This window comes from Salvelinus fontinalis, chromosome 5 (assembly GCF_029448725.1).
Source record: "Salvelinus fontinalis isolate EN_2023a chromosome 5, ASM2944872v1, whole genome shotgun sequence".
NCBI classification, from domain to species: Eukaryota; Metazoa; Chordata; class Actinopteri; order Salmoniformes; family Salmonidae; genus Salvelinus; species Salvelinus fontinalis.
In genome coordinates this window covers 23406765-23423604 of record NC_074669.1, presented here as the reverse complement: position 1 = coordinate 23423604, position 16840 = coordinate 23406765, and the positions used below count along the sequence as shown (strand labels likewise).

Genomic DNA, 16840 nt, shown 5'->3' with positions numbered 1-16840 from the left:
CCAGCCTGGTGCAGGTCTACAATTTTGTTTCTGGTGTCCTTTGACAGCTCTTTGGTCTTGGCCATAGTGGAGTTTGGAGTGTGACTGTTTGAGGTTTTGGACAGGTGTCTTTTATACTGATAACAAGTTCAAACAGGTGCCATTAATACAGGTAACGAGTGGAGGACAGAGGAGCCTCTTAAAGAAGAAGTTACAGGTCTGTGAGAGCCAGAAATCTTGCTTGTTTGTAGGTGACCAAATACTTATTTTCCACCATAATTTGCAAATAAATTCATTAATGTGATTTTCTGGATTTTTTTTCTCTCATTTTGTCTGTCATAGTTGAAGTGTACCTATGATGAAAATTACAGGCCTCTCTCATCTTTTTAAGTGGGAGAACTTGCACAATTGGGGGCTGACTAAATACTTTTTTGCCCCACTGTATACATTTGAAGGGGGAAAAATCTCTTTGTCATTATGGGGCATTGTGAGTAGAATGATGGACTTAAAAAAATATATATCAATTTTAGAATAAGGCTGTAAATTAACAAAATGTGGAAAAGGAAAGACATTGCTTACTCCAGTTACTAATAACCATGGACCCATTACAAAAATGACAAAAAACTGTTAAATCCCTGTGGATTGATGAGGAATTGAAAAACTGTATGGTTGAGAGGGATGAGGCAAAATTCTGGCTGCACAACCGATTGGCAAACGTACTGAAAATTGAATAATCATGTGACTAAACTGAATGAAAAGAACTTCACTATGAAACAAATAAATTATATGAAGAATGACAGTAAAAAGATTAAGCACCTTAAATTGAATTCTGGGCAAAAAGGCAAATTCCACTTCATCATTGATTGAATCAGATGACTCCATTCATCACAAAACCCACTGATAATGCCAATTACTTTAATGATTCTTTCATTGGAAAGATTAACGAATTTAGGCATGAGACGCCAGCAACAAATGCTGACACTACACATCCAAGTATAACTGATCAAATTATAAAAGACAATCATTGTAATTTTCAATTCTGTAAAGTGTGTAAGAGGTGAAAAAATGATTGTTGTCTACCAACAATGACAAGCCACCGGGGTCTGACAACTTGGATGGAAAATTACTGAGGATAATAGCGGACGATATTGCCACTCTTAACTTCTTATGGCTGCAGGGGCAGTATTGAGTAGCTTGGATGAAAGGTGCACAGAGGTGCCCAGAGTAAACGGCCTGCTCCTCAGTCATAGTTGCTAATATTTGCATATTATTAGTAGTATTGGATAGAAAACACTCTGAAGTTTCTAAAACTGTTTGAATTATGTCTGTGAGTATAACAGAACTCATATGGCAGGCAAAAACCTGAGAAGTTCCACTTCCTGTTTGGATTTTTTTATGAGATGGCAGATTTTCAACCAAGCTCTCATTGAAATTACAGCGAGATATTGATGAGTTTTCACTTCCTACGGCTTCCACTAGATGTCAACAGTCAATACAACTTTGTCTGATGACTCTAATGTGAAGGGGGGCCGAAGGAGACAGGAATTAGTCACCACTGCCACGAGCTGACCGTGCTTTGACCACGCGCGTTCACGTGATAGGCAGCTCCGTTCCATCGCTCAACTGAAGTCAATCTAATTCTCCGGTTGGAACGTTATTCAAGATGTATGTTAACAACACTCTAAAGATTGATTCAGTACATCGGTTGACATGTTTCTACTGACTGTTATGGAACTTTTGGACATTTCGTCACGTTATAGTGGACGCGCTTTGTGACTTTGGAATTGTTTACCAAACACGCTAACCAAAGTAGCTAATTGGACAAATAACGGACATTATCGAACAAATCAAGCATTTATTGTGGACCTGGGATTCCTAGGACTGCATTCTGATGAAGTTCATCAAAGGTAAGGAAACATTTATCATGTATTTTCTGGTTTCTTTTGACCCCAACATGGCGGCTAATTTGGCTATTGTTCTGAGCGCCGTCTCAGATTATTGCATGATTTGCTTTTTCCGTAAAGTCTTTTTGACACAGCGGTTGCATTAAGGAGAGGTATATCTATAATTCCCTTTGTATAACTTGTATTATCATCTACATTTATGATGAGTGTTTCTGTTGAAACGATGTGACTATGCAAAATCACTTGATGTTTTTGGAACTAGTGAATGTAACGCTCCAATGTAAACGCCGATTTTTTGTTATAAATATGAACTTTATCAAACAAAACATGCATGTATTGTGTAACATGAAGTCCTTTGAGTGTCATCTGATGAAGATCATCAAAGGTTAGTGATTAATTTTATCTCTATTTCTGCTTTTTGTGACTGCTATATATCGCTGGAAAAATGGATGTGCTTATTGTGGTTTGGTGGTGACCTAACATAATCGTTTGTAGTGCTTTCGCTGAAAAGCATATTTGAAATCGGACACTTTGGTGGGATTAACAACAAGATTACCTTTAAAATGATATAAAACACATTAAGTTTCCCCATTACAAGTGATTTCAATGGGTCTTTCTCCATTCTGTTTGTGTTATACTATTCAATCAAAAGTCAGCATTTTCATCAATTTCTGCACTCATTTGAGATCACTTCCACATAGGGCTGCACAATATGGGCAAGCAATCTAGGGCTTATTTTTTACCAAATGTTGCAATTGCGATTTGACTTGTGATTTAGAGCAAAACCCTTGGGTGAACTGGTCCAATAATCATTTGATTTTCATGATTCAAAATTCTATAGTTTGAATACAGCGTTGTTTGACATGACAACGGATTAAAATGCCGGGGAGGAGTTGTTGTGAGAGGGTAGGAACCAAAGTGATGATAAGTGTTTCTTAGGGAACTGTTTAATCTTTGGCTACATGTGATGTTCTCTTAGCTACTTCATGTAGCTAACATATTCATACTTTGCATATTTCTCATTGGCAGCTTCATTAAATAGTACCCGCAAAACACCAGTCTCAAGGTCAACAGTGAAGAGGCGACTCGGCAGAGTTGCAAAGAAAAACCCATATCTCAGACTGGCCAATAAAAATAAAAGATTGAGATGGGCAAAAGAACACAGACACTGGACAGAGGAACTTTACCTAGAATGCCAGCATCCCGGAGTCACCTCTTCACTGTTTTTTTATTTAACCTTTATTTATCCAGGTAGGCTAGTTAAGAAGATTAAGAACAAGTTCTCATTTGCAACTGCGACCTGGCCAAGATAAAGCATAGCAATTCAACACATACAACACAGAGTTACACATGGAATAAACAAAACAGTCAATAATACAGTAGAACATAAAAGAAAACAAAAAGTCTAAATACAGTGAGTGCAAATGAGGTAAGATAAGGGAGTTAAGGCAATAAATAGGCCATGGTGGCAAAGGAATTACAATATAGCAATTAAAACACTGGAATGGTAGATGTGCAGAAGATTAATGTGCAAGTAGAGATACTGGGGTGCAAAGGAGCAAGATATATAAATAAATACAGTATGGGGATGAGGTAGGTAGATAGATGGGCTGTTTACAGATGGGCTATGTACAGGTGCAGTGATCTGTGAGCTGCTCTGACAGCTGGTGCTTAAAGCTAGTGAGGGAGATATGAGTCTCCAGCTTCAGAGATTTTTGCAGTTCGTTCCAATCATTGGCAGCAGAGAAGTGGAAGGAAAGACGACCAAAGGAGGAATTGTCTTTGGGGGTGTCCAGTGAGATATACCTGCTGGAGCGCGTGCTACGAGTGGGTGCTGCTATGGTGACCAGTGAGCTGAGATAAGTTGGGGCTTTACCTAGCAGAGACTTGTAGATAACCTGTAGCCAGTGGGTTTGGCGACGAGTATGAAGCGAGGGCCAACCAACGAGAGCGTACAGGTCGCAATGGTGGGTAGTGTATGCGGCTTTGGTGACAAAACGGATGGCACTGTAATAGAAGTGTTGACGTTGAGACTGGTGTTTTGCGGGTACTACTTAATGAAGCTGCCAGTTGAGGACTTGTGAGGTGTCTGTTTCTCTGACTAGACACGAATGTACTTGTCCTCTTGCTCAGTTGTGCACCAGGGCCTCCCACTCCTCTTTATATTCTGGTTATTTATTTATTTATTTATTTATTTAACCTTTATTTAACCAGGTAGGCAAATTGAGAACACGTTCTCATTTACAATTGCGACCTGGCCAAGATAAAGCAAAGCAGTTCGACACATACAACAACATATAGTTACACATGGAGTAAAAACAAACATATAGTCAATAATACAGTGAAAAAAAATATAAGTCTATATACAATGTGAGCAAGTAAGGTGAGATAAGGGAGGTGAAGGCAAACAGATATATGTATAAATAAATAAAAATATAAAAAGGCCATGGAGGCGAAGTGAGTACAACACAGCAAGTAAAATAAAAACTAAAAAAACACTGGAATGGTTGGTTTGCATTGGAAGAAAGTGCAAAGTAGAGACAGAAATAATGGGGTGCAAAGGAGCAAAATAAATTAATAAATAAATACAGTAGGTAAAGAGGTAGTTGTTTGGGCTAAATTGTAGATGGGTTATGTACAGGTGCAGTAATCTATGAGCTGCTCTGACAGCTGGTGCTTAAAGCTAGTGAGGGAGATAAGTGTTTCCAGTTTCAGAGATTTTTGTAGTTCGTTCCAGTCATTGGCAGCAGAGAACTGGAAGGAGAGGCGTCCAAAGGAAGAATTGGTTTTGGGGGTGACTAGAGAGATATACCTGCTGGAGCGCGTGCTACAGGTAGGTGCTGCTATGGTGACCAGCGAGCTGAGATAAGGGGGGACTTTACCTAGCAGGGTCTTGTAGATGACCTGGAACCAGTGGGTTTGGCGACGAGTATGAAGCGAGGGCCAGCCAACGAGAGTGTACAGGTCGCAGTGGTGGGTAGTATATGGGGCTTTGGTGACAAAACGGATGGCACTGTGATAGACTGCATCCAATTTATTGAGTAGGGTTTTGGAGGCTATTTTGTAAATGACATCACCGAAGTCGAGGATTGGTAGGATGGTCAGTTTTACAAGGGTATGTTTGGCAGCATGAGTAAAGGATGCTTTGTTGCGGAATAGGAAGCCAATTCTAGATTTGACTTTGGATTGGAGATGTTTGATGTGGGTCTGGAAGGAGAGTTTACAGTCTAACCAGACACCTAGGTATTTGTAGTTGTCCACATATTCTAAGTCAGAGCCGTCCAAAGTAGTGATGTTGGACAGGCGGGCAGGAGCAGGCAGCGATCGGTTGAAGAGCATGCATTTGGTTTTACTTGTATTTAAGAGCAGTTGGAGGCCACGGAAGGAGAGTTGTATGGCATTGAAGCTCGCCTGGAGGGTTGTTAACACAGTGTCAAAAGAAGGGCCAGAAGTATACAGAATAGTGTCGTCTGCGTAGAGGTGGATCAGAGAATCACCAGCAGCAAGAGCGACATCATTGATGTAAACAGAGAAGAGAGTCGGTCCAAGAATTGAACCCTGTGGCACCCCCATAGAGACTGCCAGAGGCCCGGACAACAGACCCTCCGATTTGACACACTGAACTCTATCAGAGAAGTAGTTGGTGAACCAGGCGAGGCAATCATTAGAGAAACCAAGGCTGTCGAGTCTGCCAATGAGGATGTGGTGATTGACAGAGTCAAAAGCCTTGGCCAGGTCAATGAATACGGCTGCACAGTATTGTTTCCTATCGATGGCGGTTACGATATCGTTTATGACCTTGAGCGTGGCTGAGGTGCACCCATGACCAGCTCTGAAACCAGATTGCATAGCGGAGAAGGTGTGGTGTGATTCGAAATGGTCGGTAATCTGTTTGTTGACTTGGCTTTCGAAGACCTTAGAAAGGCAGGGTAGGATAGATATAGGTCTGTAGCAGTTAGGGTCAAGGGTGTCCCCCCCTTTGAAGAGGGGGATAACCGCAGCTGCTTTCCAATCTTTGGGGATCTCAGACGACACGAAAGAGAGGTTGAAGAGGCTAGTAATAGGGGTGGCAACAATTTCAGCAGATAGTTTTAGAAAGAAAGGGTCCAGATTATCTAGCCCGGCTGATTTGTAAGGGTCCAGATTTTGCAGCTCATTAAGAACATCAGCTGACTGTATTTGGGAGAAAGAGAAATGGGGAAGGCTTGGGCGAGTAGCAGAGGGGAGGGCAGTGCTGTTGTCCGGGGTAGGGGTAGCCAGGTGGAAAGCATGGCCAGCCGTAGAAAAATGCTTATTGAAATTCTCAATTATAGTGGATTTGTCGGTGGTGACAGTGTTTCCTATCTTCAGAGCGGTTGGAAGCTGGGAGGAGGTGTTCTTATTCTCCATGGACTTTACGGTGTCCCAGAACTTTTTTGAATTTGTGTTGCAGGAAGCAAATTTCTGCTTGAAAAAGCTAGCCTTGGCTGTTCTAACTGCCTGTGTATATTGGTTTCTGGCTTCCCTGAAAAGTTGCATATCACGGGGGCTGTTCGATGCTAATGCAGAACGCCATAGGATGTTTTTCTGTTGGTTAAGGGCAGTCAGGTCAGGAGAGAACCAAGGGCTATATCTGTTCCTGGTTCTAAATTTCTTGAATGGGGCATGCTTATTCAAGATGGTGAGGAAGGCATTTTTAAAAAATGACCAGGCATCCTCTACTGACGGGATGAGATCAATATCCTTCCAGGATACCCCGGCCAGGTCGATTAGGAAGGCCTGCTCGCTGAAGTGTTTCAGGGAGCGTTTGACAGTGATGAGTGGAGGTCGTTTGACCGCTGACCCATTACGGATGCAGGCAATGAGGCAGTGATCGCTGAGATCTTGGTTGAAAACAGCAGAGGTGTATTTGGAGGGCAAGTTTGTTAGGATGATATCTATGAGGGTACCCGTGTTTACGGAATTGGGGTGGTACCTGGTAGGTTCATTGATAATTTGTGTGAGATTGAGGGCATCAAGCTTAGATTGTAGGGTGGCTGGGGTGTTGAGCATGTTCAAATTTAGGTCGCCTAGCAGCACGAGCTCTGAAGATAGATGGGGGGCAATCAGTTCACATATAGTGTCCAGAGCACAGCTGGGGGCAGAGGGTGGTCTATAGCAAGCGGCAACGGTGAGAGACTTGTTTTTAGAGAGGTGGATTTTTAAAAGTAGAAGTTCAAATTGTTTGGGAACAGACCTGGATAGTATAACAGAACTCTGCAGGCAGTCTTTGCAGTAGATTGCAACACCGCCCCCTTTGGCCGTTCTATCTTGTCTGAAAATATTGTAATTGGGGATAAAAATGTCTGAATTTTTGGTGGTCTTTCTAAGCCAGGATTCAGACACGGCTAAAACATCCGGGTTGGTAGAGTGTGCTAAAGCAGTGAACAAAACAAACTTAGGGAGGAGGCTTCTAATGTTAACATGCATGAAGCCAAGGCTATTACGGTTACAGAAGTCATCAAAAGAGAGCGCCTGGGGAATAGGAGTGGAGCCAGGTACTGCAGGGCCTGGATTCACCTCTACATCACCAGAGGAACAGAGGAGAAGTAGGATAAGGGTACGGCTAAAAGCTATGAGAATTGGTCGCCTAGAGCTACTAGAGCAGAGAGTAAAAGGAAGTTTCTGGGGGCGATAAAATAGTTTAAAGGAATAATGTACAGACAAAGGTATGGTAGGATGTGAATACAGTGGAGGTAAACCTAGGTATTGAGTGATGATGAGAGAGATCTTGTCTCTAGAAACATCATTGAAACCAGGTGATGTCATCGCATATGTGGGTGGTGGAACTGAGAGGTTGGATATGGTATAGAGAGCAGGGCTAGAATCTCTACAGTGAAATAAGCCAATAAACACTAACCAGAACAGCAATGTACAAGGCATATTTACATTAAGGAGAGGCATGCTTAATCGAGTGATCAATAAGGGTCCAGTGAGTAGAGGTTGGTTGGGGTCGTGGCGATCCAGACAGCTGGCCGGGTATATGGCTATCGGTAGCAGCATAGGATGGAGGTCTGTTTGTAGATACCTCGTGCGTTTCCGTCGGTAGGTTCCGTGTAGTGGGGTTTTGTTCAGATAGCAGCCGATAAGACAGCTAACGATTAGCGGGCCTCAGATGAGCGTTCAGGTAGTGTCGGGACGGAGGTGCCGGTTGGATAAATCTCTCGGGCAGATAACGTCGGCAGTCAGTCGTGAAGGCCCGGTGGGGTTCCGTATCTGCAGCAGCAACAAAAGAAACGGGTCCAGATGGTGATGGAACTCCTCAGCTGGCTAGCTCCAGCATGATTTGAGTTTGCTCCGGGGTCGACGTAAGCCAATAGTCACACGGTATGCAGCTGGCTAGCTGCGAAATCAAGGTGCAAGTGTCCAGAGCCTGCGGTTGGAATCCGGGGAAACTGAGAGAAAAAAAAAGTCCCGGAATGCTCCGGTCCGAGTCGCGTTGCACAAAAGTGCCGGTAGATTATCGAGCTAAAGGAATAGCTGATGACCGCAAAACGTGGGCAGCTGAAACACCAACGCTAGCCAGCAAACCGGCTAATTTCGGGGCAGCTACAGATTAGCTTCTGGCTAGCTATCGGAGTAGCTTCTGGTTAGCTTTCAGGCTAGCTTCTGAATTAGCCCCTGGCTATCTTCCACGATGGATTTTCAGATTGAGGTAAATAATACTTATTGTAATTGGTGAAGCGGGTTGCAGGAAAGCTTTTGCAGGAAAGCTTTTGTAGTTGAGTTCTTGGATAATAAAATAAATAAAAGATATGTGAAGAAAAGGTGTAAATATATATATATACAGGACACGACACGACAATACGGAAAAAGACGTCTGAACTGCTAAGCCACCTTGGATAGAGCCAGTTTGCACTGTTCTGTGAAGGGAGTAGTACACAGCGTTGTACGAGATCTTCACAACCGGCCGCGACCGGCCGTGATTGGGAGTCCCATAGGGCGTCTCACAATTGGCCCGGCGTCGTTAGGGTTTGGCCAGGGTAGGCCGTCATTGTAAATAAGAATTTGTTCTTAACTGATTTACCTACTTAAATATATTTTTTTTAACTGTCTCGCGGTTGACGAACAACACATGCGCTCAAGTGACAGGGAGCGGGGATAGGTCTGTGTGGAAAGCAGCATGGAGAGAGAGCGCGGTGAGAAATGACTCAAGTAGCGAAGTAAACTATAAAAATAGACGTTACACACGCCGTATCACATTTAACCAAACATTCAAATACCATTATAGAGGGTAAAGTAAAAACCCAAACCGGTCCGTGCAGCAATACAGGTATATCATAAAATATGGTATACTGCCCCCAGCCCTAATCAGTAGTAACAGACAAAGAGGAGAGCTTTGCTTTGATTTGATTAGGATCCCCGTTAGCGACAGCTACTCTTACTGGGGAACGACACAACGATCTGCAATATTAAAGCTGATCTACCCCTAATAAAAAAAGTAATGAAAAAAAAAACACTGCCTTATTCTGTCAAGTCCCACATAACCCAGCCATGCCCCCAGAGGTCGTTGCCCACCTGCTCAATACAGCCACAAACCCAGCTTCAGTTCAAATCATGTCCAGTCGTTTCTCTCTGCAATCCAGTCTCCAGCCTTACCTTGCCTTATATTTGTATTGATGTTTTTATCCAAATTGACAACACATACACTGAGTGTACAAAACATTAGGAACAACTTCCTAATATTGAGTTGCACTTCCTTTTGCCCTCAGAACAGCCTCAATTCATCAGGTCATGGACTACATGGTGTCAAATGGTTCCACAGGGATACTGGCCCATGTTGACTCCAATGCTTCCCACAGTTGTGTGAAGTTGGTTGGATGTACTTCGGGTGGTGGACCATTCTTGATATGCTCAACAGTTTCTTGTGTGTAAGAAACACAGCAGCGTTGCAGTTCTTGACACACTCAAACCGGTGCGCCTGGCACCTACTACCATACCTCGTTCAAAGGCACTTAAATCTTTTGTCTTGCCCATTCACCCTCTGAATGGCACACACACACACACAATACATATCTTAACTGTCTAGGCTTAAAAATCTTTCTTTAACCTGTCTCTTCCCCATCATATACACTGATTGAAGTGGATTTAACATCAATAAGGGATCATAGATATCACCTGGTCAGCGTCATGGAAAGAGAAGGTATTCCTAATGTTTTGTACACTCAGTGTATCGCCCTTATAACAGTAACCCTGTCCCTTTGCCTCCAGGGAGAGCTGAGAGAGGAGAGGACAGATGAGGAGCAGAAGGAAGGAATGGGATGACACCTCCAGGCAGTAAGCAGATAGATGTCCTGAATTATTCCTTTGTTATTTGCCTTCACTAAGTTCTTTCAGATTGCTGTAAATGATGGAAATAAAACAAGGAAATCTTTTTAGACTATTGAGATGGGCCCTATGGCAGGAAGCTACAGATGGACACAAAACTGTGTGCAGTGCACTGTGCCAGTTGAGGAGGTGGATATCAGCTGAGTCACCACTCACTGCCTCACAGTGATACAACAGCAGTCAGATGATAGAGATGTGCACCTTTCCCTTTCGAGACAATCAAATATGCATCTAAATACATGGGCTCCGATACAGGAACGATACGTTTTAGTTTGAAACAATACAATTGAATTAGAGAACGAATCAATACACTAACATTTGTTGCATAAACACATTCATTTTCCATTCTAAATTAAAATCTGCTGCTGAGCTGGATCTGTCTGAGCTGACTGGTGTGTAAATTATGTATGTCTATGGTGTATGTAGGCACCTGAGCTGAGCCATATCAGATTAGGGGGGGGGGTCAATGTAGCCTGTTTTTTGTCGCCCTATTTTGGTTCTGAAATCACCATAACCCACTACTTGTCATTTTCCTGGTTTAGTGTTTACTAGTAATGTATCAATATTCATAATTTACAAATTAGCTATGACATAGCCAATGAATATAACGAACAACTTTGGATTTTACCCTTTTGGAAGTTTACGAAGTAATCTCTTCTCGCTTCGGCCATGCACCTCGCAAAAGTGATTGCTGTCCTGGTTATGAAATTATCGACTTTACCCTATATATAAACATGAGCATATACACTGTTTAAATTAGGAGGGAGCTTTAAAAAGTAAAACAAAATTTGGAACCTTGGAAATCCCTAACTTAAAAAATAAATTCTTCACAAAATATAACACAAACAAGTCCCGATCATCACCGGAAAATAAAAATTAAACGAATTCCTTTGCCACACAGAGGCTCTAGTTTTATGACTGTAGCCTAGTGCCGGTTTGATGACTTGTCATTAGACAACAGCAAGCTACACGCATCACTCGTGAAAAGCAAGAGCACCAGCAGCCTAAATTATAAAATTCTCTCTCTCCGCGGGAAGTGCAATGTAGACTATCTGCATTGTGAATTCACATGGAATTTTATATATTTCTGTTATCGCTTTAACGGAAAAAATATTTACTGTCTGTTTAAACATTAAGAAAAGTTGTCCATTTGTTACATCCCTAGTTCAAAGCAAAACTACCAAAACTATTGTTGATGGTTAACTTGTGCAATCAAAATAATTTAAAACCCCGTTCAGCAGGTACAGTATAGCCAGATGAGAGTTGTGTCTGGTAGCTTATTTTTATTCTTGTAAAACAAGTAACAGCACATTATAACAATGACCTAGGCAAATTACATAAATTGTCACTCAACTAATAATGCCTAATATCACGCAAGCCATATTAGCATTTGAATGCTGAAGGTGCCTCGCAGATGTGCAAGATCAGGAACAGGCCGCCTACCTTACGTTGGTCAGCATGCAAAGCTGGTCACAGTGCGCAGTTTGACTAGGCTACTAATAATCACATTGGGTTGTTCAGCATGCAAAATCACTTGTAGATCAATTACTGTCAACACATGTAGTTTGCATGTAGTTTGACACTGGTTTGACACTGAAAGTTCACACAAAATGAGGTATTTTCGAAAGGCAAAGAATGCAATAGAAGTCACACACAAAAAAAAACTGAACCAGTGATTCGTAACGTTTGAATCGCTTTTCTGACCGATGCATGCTACATTTGGATCGGTTTGGGGTCCGCGGACCCACGCACTTGAATAGGGGATTACCGACATGCCATTACATGCCTACCAGAAAGCCATGCTGAACACACAAACCACACACCTACACTGATATGAAATAACTGGGCTAGTAAGATAGTCCCACAAAGGGCTTAACCAGTCATTTTGATTTGATCCATCTTGGTTTTCAAATCAGTAGACACAAGGGAGAGGAGATGCAGCGATGTAAGCCACTTTATACTATTATTGCGATGCAGCCCATTCATAGTATTGAGCTGCAGCCTCTTGGGAGGAAGTAACATCAATATCTCCCAGTCCGTAGGGTGGAATTAGATGGTGTCTATCTTTCCCAGTAATTAGGGAATAAGGCCTGCAGTCATCTTCACATTACAAATTACAGAAAAAATGTCATTAAATATGGACTTCAACCTACTACTTTGGAGCAATAAACAAAGTTGACCTATGGGTGAACTATACACAACTATACACACTTTTAGGGTTTCCAATGTGAGGCTGAAACAATTTACTTTCCTATGAAATGCCTCAACTGACCAACTCTGGAGATTCGGAAAGACACGAACACAAAAAACCTTGGTCAGATAGGGAGGATGAATCCCTTCTTTTGACCATCTCCTCTGACACAACAGTCTGCACATTCACAGATGCACTCACTTCCTCATACACCCAAGGCCAGGTCAAATCGCTGCCCGGTCATTTACATACCAGAGTGCTCAATAAAAACATCTGCATTGTCAGTCATTGGGATCAATGGTACCTGAGGTTATCAACATACATTGTGGTTTAAATAACTTACTAATGGACATGTCCGGCAGTCCCGAAGACAGGATCATTGTCAACACAAAACATGTTAAAACCGGTTTACTGTGTGGTTACCAATTGTCTGGGTGAATGTGTTTGAGTTGTGTATCATCGATGTATAAAGGATAGTCAAAAGGATAATAATTTCTAAACTGGGGGGGACATGGACACAGTCACGTCCAAAGCACAATAGTTAAGGTAATGTCTATGCAACGTGTTCAACCCTCAAACACAAATTTGTAATATCAGCATTGTTCAAGGCTAAGAGATTTTTGTAAAATCTCGGTGCAGCCAAGTAGTGAAATAGTAACTAGTTCACCGGCAGGAAGATGCCTGGCTTCATGGACCATTTTAGGCAGGGTGGGTCACATCGGCCCGACGCAGGGGCCTCTTCTAGCCCAAAGCACCAAACCTAATCGAACACAAATTCACGATATCAAACATGATTCCTCACCCCAGTAACAGTATATTTGGATTGTTAATGGGCTTCAATCGTTCAGATTTAAACTACACACTGCAGTAAGGTGGGTTAACCATCTACCTAGTTGAAAATAGTCAGAACGTTCAGTTTCGGTTTTGAATTCTATTTGCCATCACATCCACATTCGGCTTTCGCTAACCTGGTTTTCACCACGAACTATTTAGCTAGAACATCATTGACATGGCGACCTACCCGTCACCGCCGGTCCCTTTCTTCTAGTCTGTCGTATGCCTCGCCTGGGTTCGGCCTGTTTTGTGCGAGTGTGTGTGTGGCCGGCGGATTACAAAAGCTAGCTTGCTAGTTCGGCTAACGATACTAGCTAGCGTGGAAGCTAACATCCAACAAGCTCCTCGACTTGCACGGGCCTGATGCGTTTCTGTTGCCTACACGGTGTCCTTTCTTCTTCCCCGATGTGTCCTCCGTTATTCGGACGTTAACAGGCTCTCGGCTTGTGTTTCTGTCTTCTTGCACACCCGTTGTCTCGTATGAGACAGTATTGAGTGAGTGAAGGCGCCGCGGCCTGTCGCACAATCAAAGATGGCAGAACGCCAGTCCACGATCGTCACTAGTTACCACAGCCACAAAGTCATAATTATGTCTAAACTCCACCTTTTTCTACAATTATCTTCTTAAAATCTGATTTTAAACCTTAACCACACTGCTAACCGTATGCCTAACCCTAAATTAACACAAAAAATCTTATTTTTGTTTTCATTAATTTTTACGATATCGCCCATCTTGACTTTGTGACTGTGGTAACTAGTGACAACCCCAGTTCCACGGGTGTCTGACATCATCACCCACCCACAGACGACGGCGGCTGCGGAGCTTCAGTCTTGAAAAATATTATGTGTATACTGACAAGATACATGTCTCTCCGTCCTAACAAGGGGAGTCGTTGTCCACAAGGCGGTACTAGCCTCATACCATGAATATTCATGTTCATCTCGAGACAACTCCGATATAAAGATTTTCTTCTAAAAGTGGTTTGTTTTTATCTGATTGTATAACATTTCAAAATGCCATTGCAGGAAAAACACAGCTTTGGAAGCTTTTCCCTGTTGAAGATAGGAGGGTCTCAGCTTTCTGTAGGTATAATTTGTATTTCTCAACTCTCAATATTCAGCTAAATAGCAACTATTTTACAACCAAGATATTTGATATGGCTTTGAGATGTGGAGTTTTTTGTTGGACATTCACTATACTGTTGGATGAATACATGGCTACTAGCAGTGTGTATTATATTTAGAGATAGCGATCAAGTTAATGTGTTTTGAGTTTCCACTTCCTCAGGTGTTGAACCCCAAATTAATTAGCCTATGATATTAATTAGTGCACATAAAGATGTATGTAATTCATCTCTATTTTGACAGTAAAATATAGCAACTATAGTCTAATTGTCAATCCCAAATTCCTGACAATCAGGACTAGGTTGCACATCAAAATATCTTGAATCATACATTCCTGCTTAGACTTTCTAGATTAAAACATTTATTTATTGAATACCTCAGTAGTCTATTTATTATAGTTCTTTATTATAGCATTATGAATGACTTCATAAATCATGGGCTGGTGCCACCAACCGTAAAAGTTAGTGGCATCAGTGACACCAGGGGAAATGTTAGTGTAGAGCCCTGTAATAGTAATTAACACCTAGGGTAAGTGTTGATTCAGGGGAGCACATATGACAGCCATTGATTTGCAATGTAGCCTAAGTCGTTAGGTTTAATTTTAGAACGTGTATGGCTTAATCGTACAGACTGACAGAGAACTAGAAGACCGTGTGGATAAAATGCCAGGGCCAAGTTCCGGTCCAAGTCCGCCCATGCCTCCTGTACAGTTAAGGTGGTTATTTCTAGTGAGGGAATGATTGATACATACAGGAGCTCCTCCTTCTTCTTCTTCCATGGTGCTTTAGAGGTGCTTGATGCCACCTACTGTGTGGGCTGTGTCTTGCCTACTGTCCTGGTGTGTAAATTTATTACACTATGTGACACAAAAAGTGGAGGGAAAAAGGAAAGAAAAATTGCCCTACCAACTAACCCTACACCCAATTAAACATCACCACTATTCCACTACTTGGCCCTATTTTATCCTACACCAGACCTGCACACTATAGTTTAACACACCTTGTAACTCTTCTGCAGTAAAATCTTGTACACTCAAGTATTTCTCTGCAGCTGCCACCACAACATCTATTTTCTATAATTGACGTTCCATTTCTGCAGTACAGTTGATAACCATGACTATGAACGCTAAGAAGCCAACCTTACTGAAGCACATTATTATTCCTATCACTCTCTATTGGCCTCTGCCTACTCACAGGGAGCCTCTTAGGATCCCCCACGCTGGACCCATCTTCCTCTACTACTCTCTTCACTGCTTCAGCATACAATACATTTTGTACTACTCTGATCCTTGCAACCTCAACCTGCCTTTCCCTCACCAGACACTTCTGATCTCCAGCAACATGGGTACCCCTACAGTTAATAACACACACAGCTTTTTCCACCGATACTACACATTCCTTTGCCTCATGTCCTCCTGCATACTTCTCACATCCAGGAATCTCCCTCCTACAAATTGCTGCAATATGCTTGGCATTTAAAACACTGTAATGGGTTCGGGACAAAGCTCTCACGGGATAACTGGCACATCCTAACTTGACTTTGTCAGGTAAAGACACTGCTACAAAACTCAGCAGGACAGACAGTGTCTTCTCTGTTACACCACACTCTCCACCAGGGTCTGCGTCACACCAAATGGCGGGTGTCACAGACACCGGGAATCTTACATTTCAGTTGGTCTTTCTCAACACTTAACATCACCCCAGTTATCACTTCTTTCAATGGTGCCCTGCTCTGGAGAGCAAACCCAGCTAACAACAAATGTTCCTACAACATTAGAGAATGTTCCCTTAAGAGTCTCAGTAGGTCATAAACTGACATTTTCATAGGAATATTCCTGTGAATTCCAAGGAATATTTCAGAGACCATTCACTTTATGCCAAATAGAACTTACCCAGAATGTGGTTACCATGTTCTCAGAACTTAAGATACTCATGTTCTAGACACGTATTATGGGAACATTGCAAGAACATTCATGTGTCCAGTTTTTTGTGGGTTAGGAGAATATTCCATCAACGTCCCACCTAACATACACAGAATAAGTGTGTAGACATGTGTGATGGAAATGTTGCAAGAATTCATTACACATCACCTATTGTTACTGTTGCCAAGCCAATCAAGGCCCTGCTTGGTAAACCACTGATCCATTCATAGCTTTTTATCTGTTGACAAGGTTACGGATACTCAACAACATTGTCTCAGAGCATTTCGTATTATTCTGTACGTAATTCCGATGACACTTAATTTATAGTACTACGATATGTTACTCTTCGTATGGTATGTATTAATTTGTGGATGTTCATCACCCATTTAGTTTGATATGTTTCAAATTACAATTCGTATTATAAGTTACAAATTTGCAAACGTATGAAATGTTATGAATTCTAGCTAGGTGGCTAACGTTAGCTAGGCTAGGGGTTAGGGTTAGAATTAAGGTTAGGGTTAAATTTATGAGTTAGGTTAA

At 42.0% G+C, this 16840-nt stretch overlaps 1 protein-coding gene across 5 annotated transcripts in view; it reads right to left on the bottom strand.

The window, feature by feature from the left end:
• The window catches only part of LOC129855340 (protein PRRC2C-like), a 56715-nt gene extending 42890 nt beyond the window's left edge, over positions 1-13825 (bottom strand). For all 5 annotated transcript variants that reach the window (XM_055922883.1, XM_055922884.1, XM_055922885.1 and 2 more), the window contains exon 1: positions 13442-13825. The gene's annotated coding sequence lies outside the window, so the exon portion shown is untranslated. The remainder of the gene's footprint in view (positions 1-13441) is intronic.
• Positions 13826-16840: the final 3015 nt, after the last annotated feature.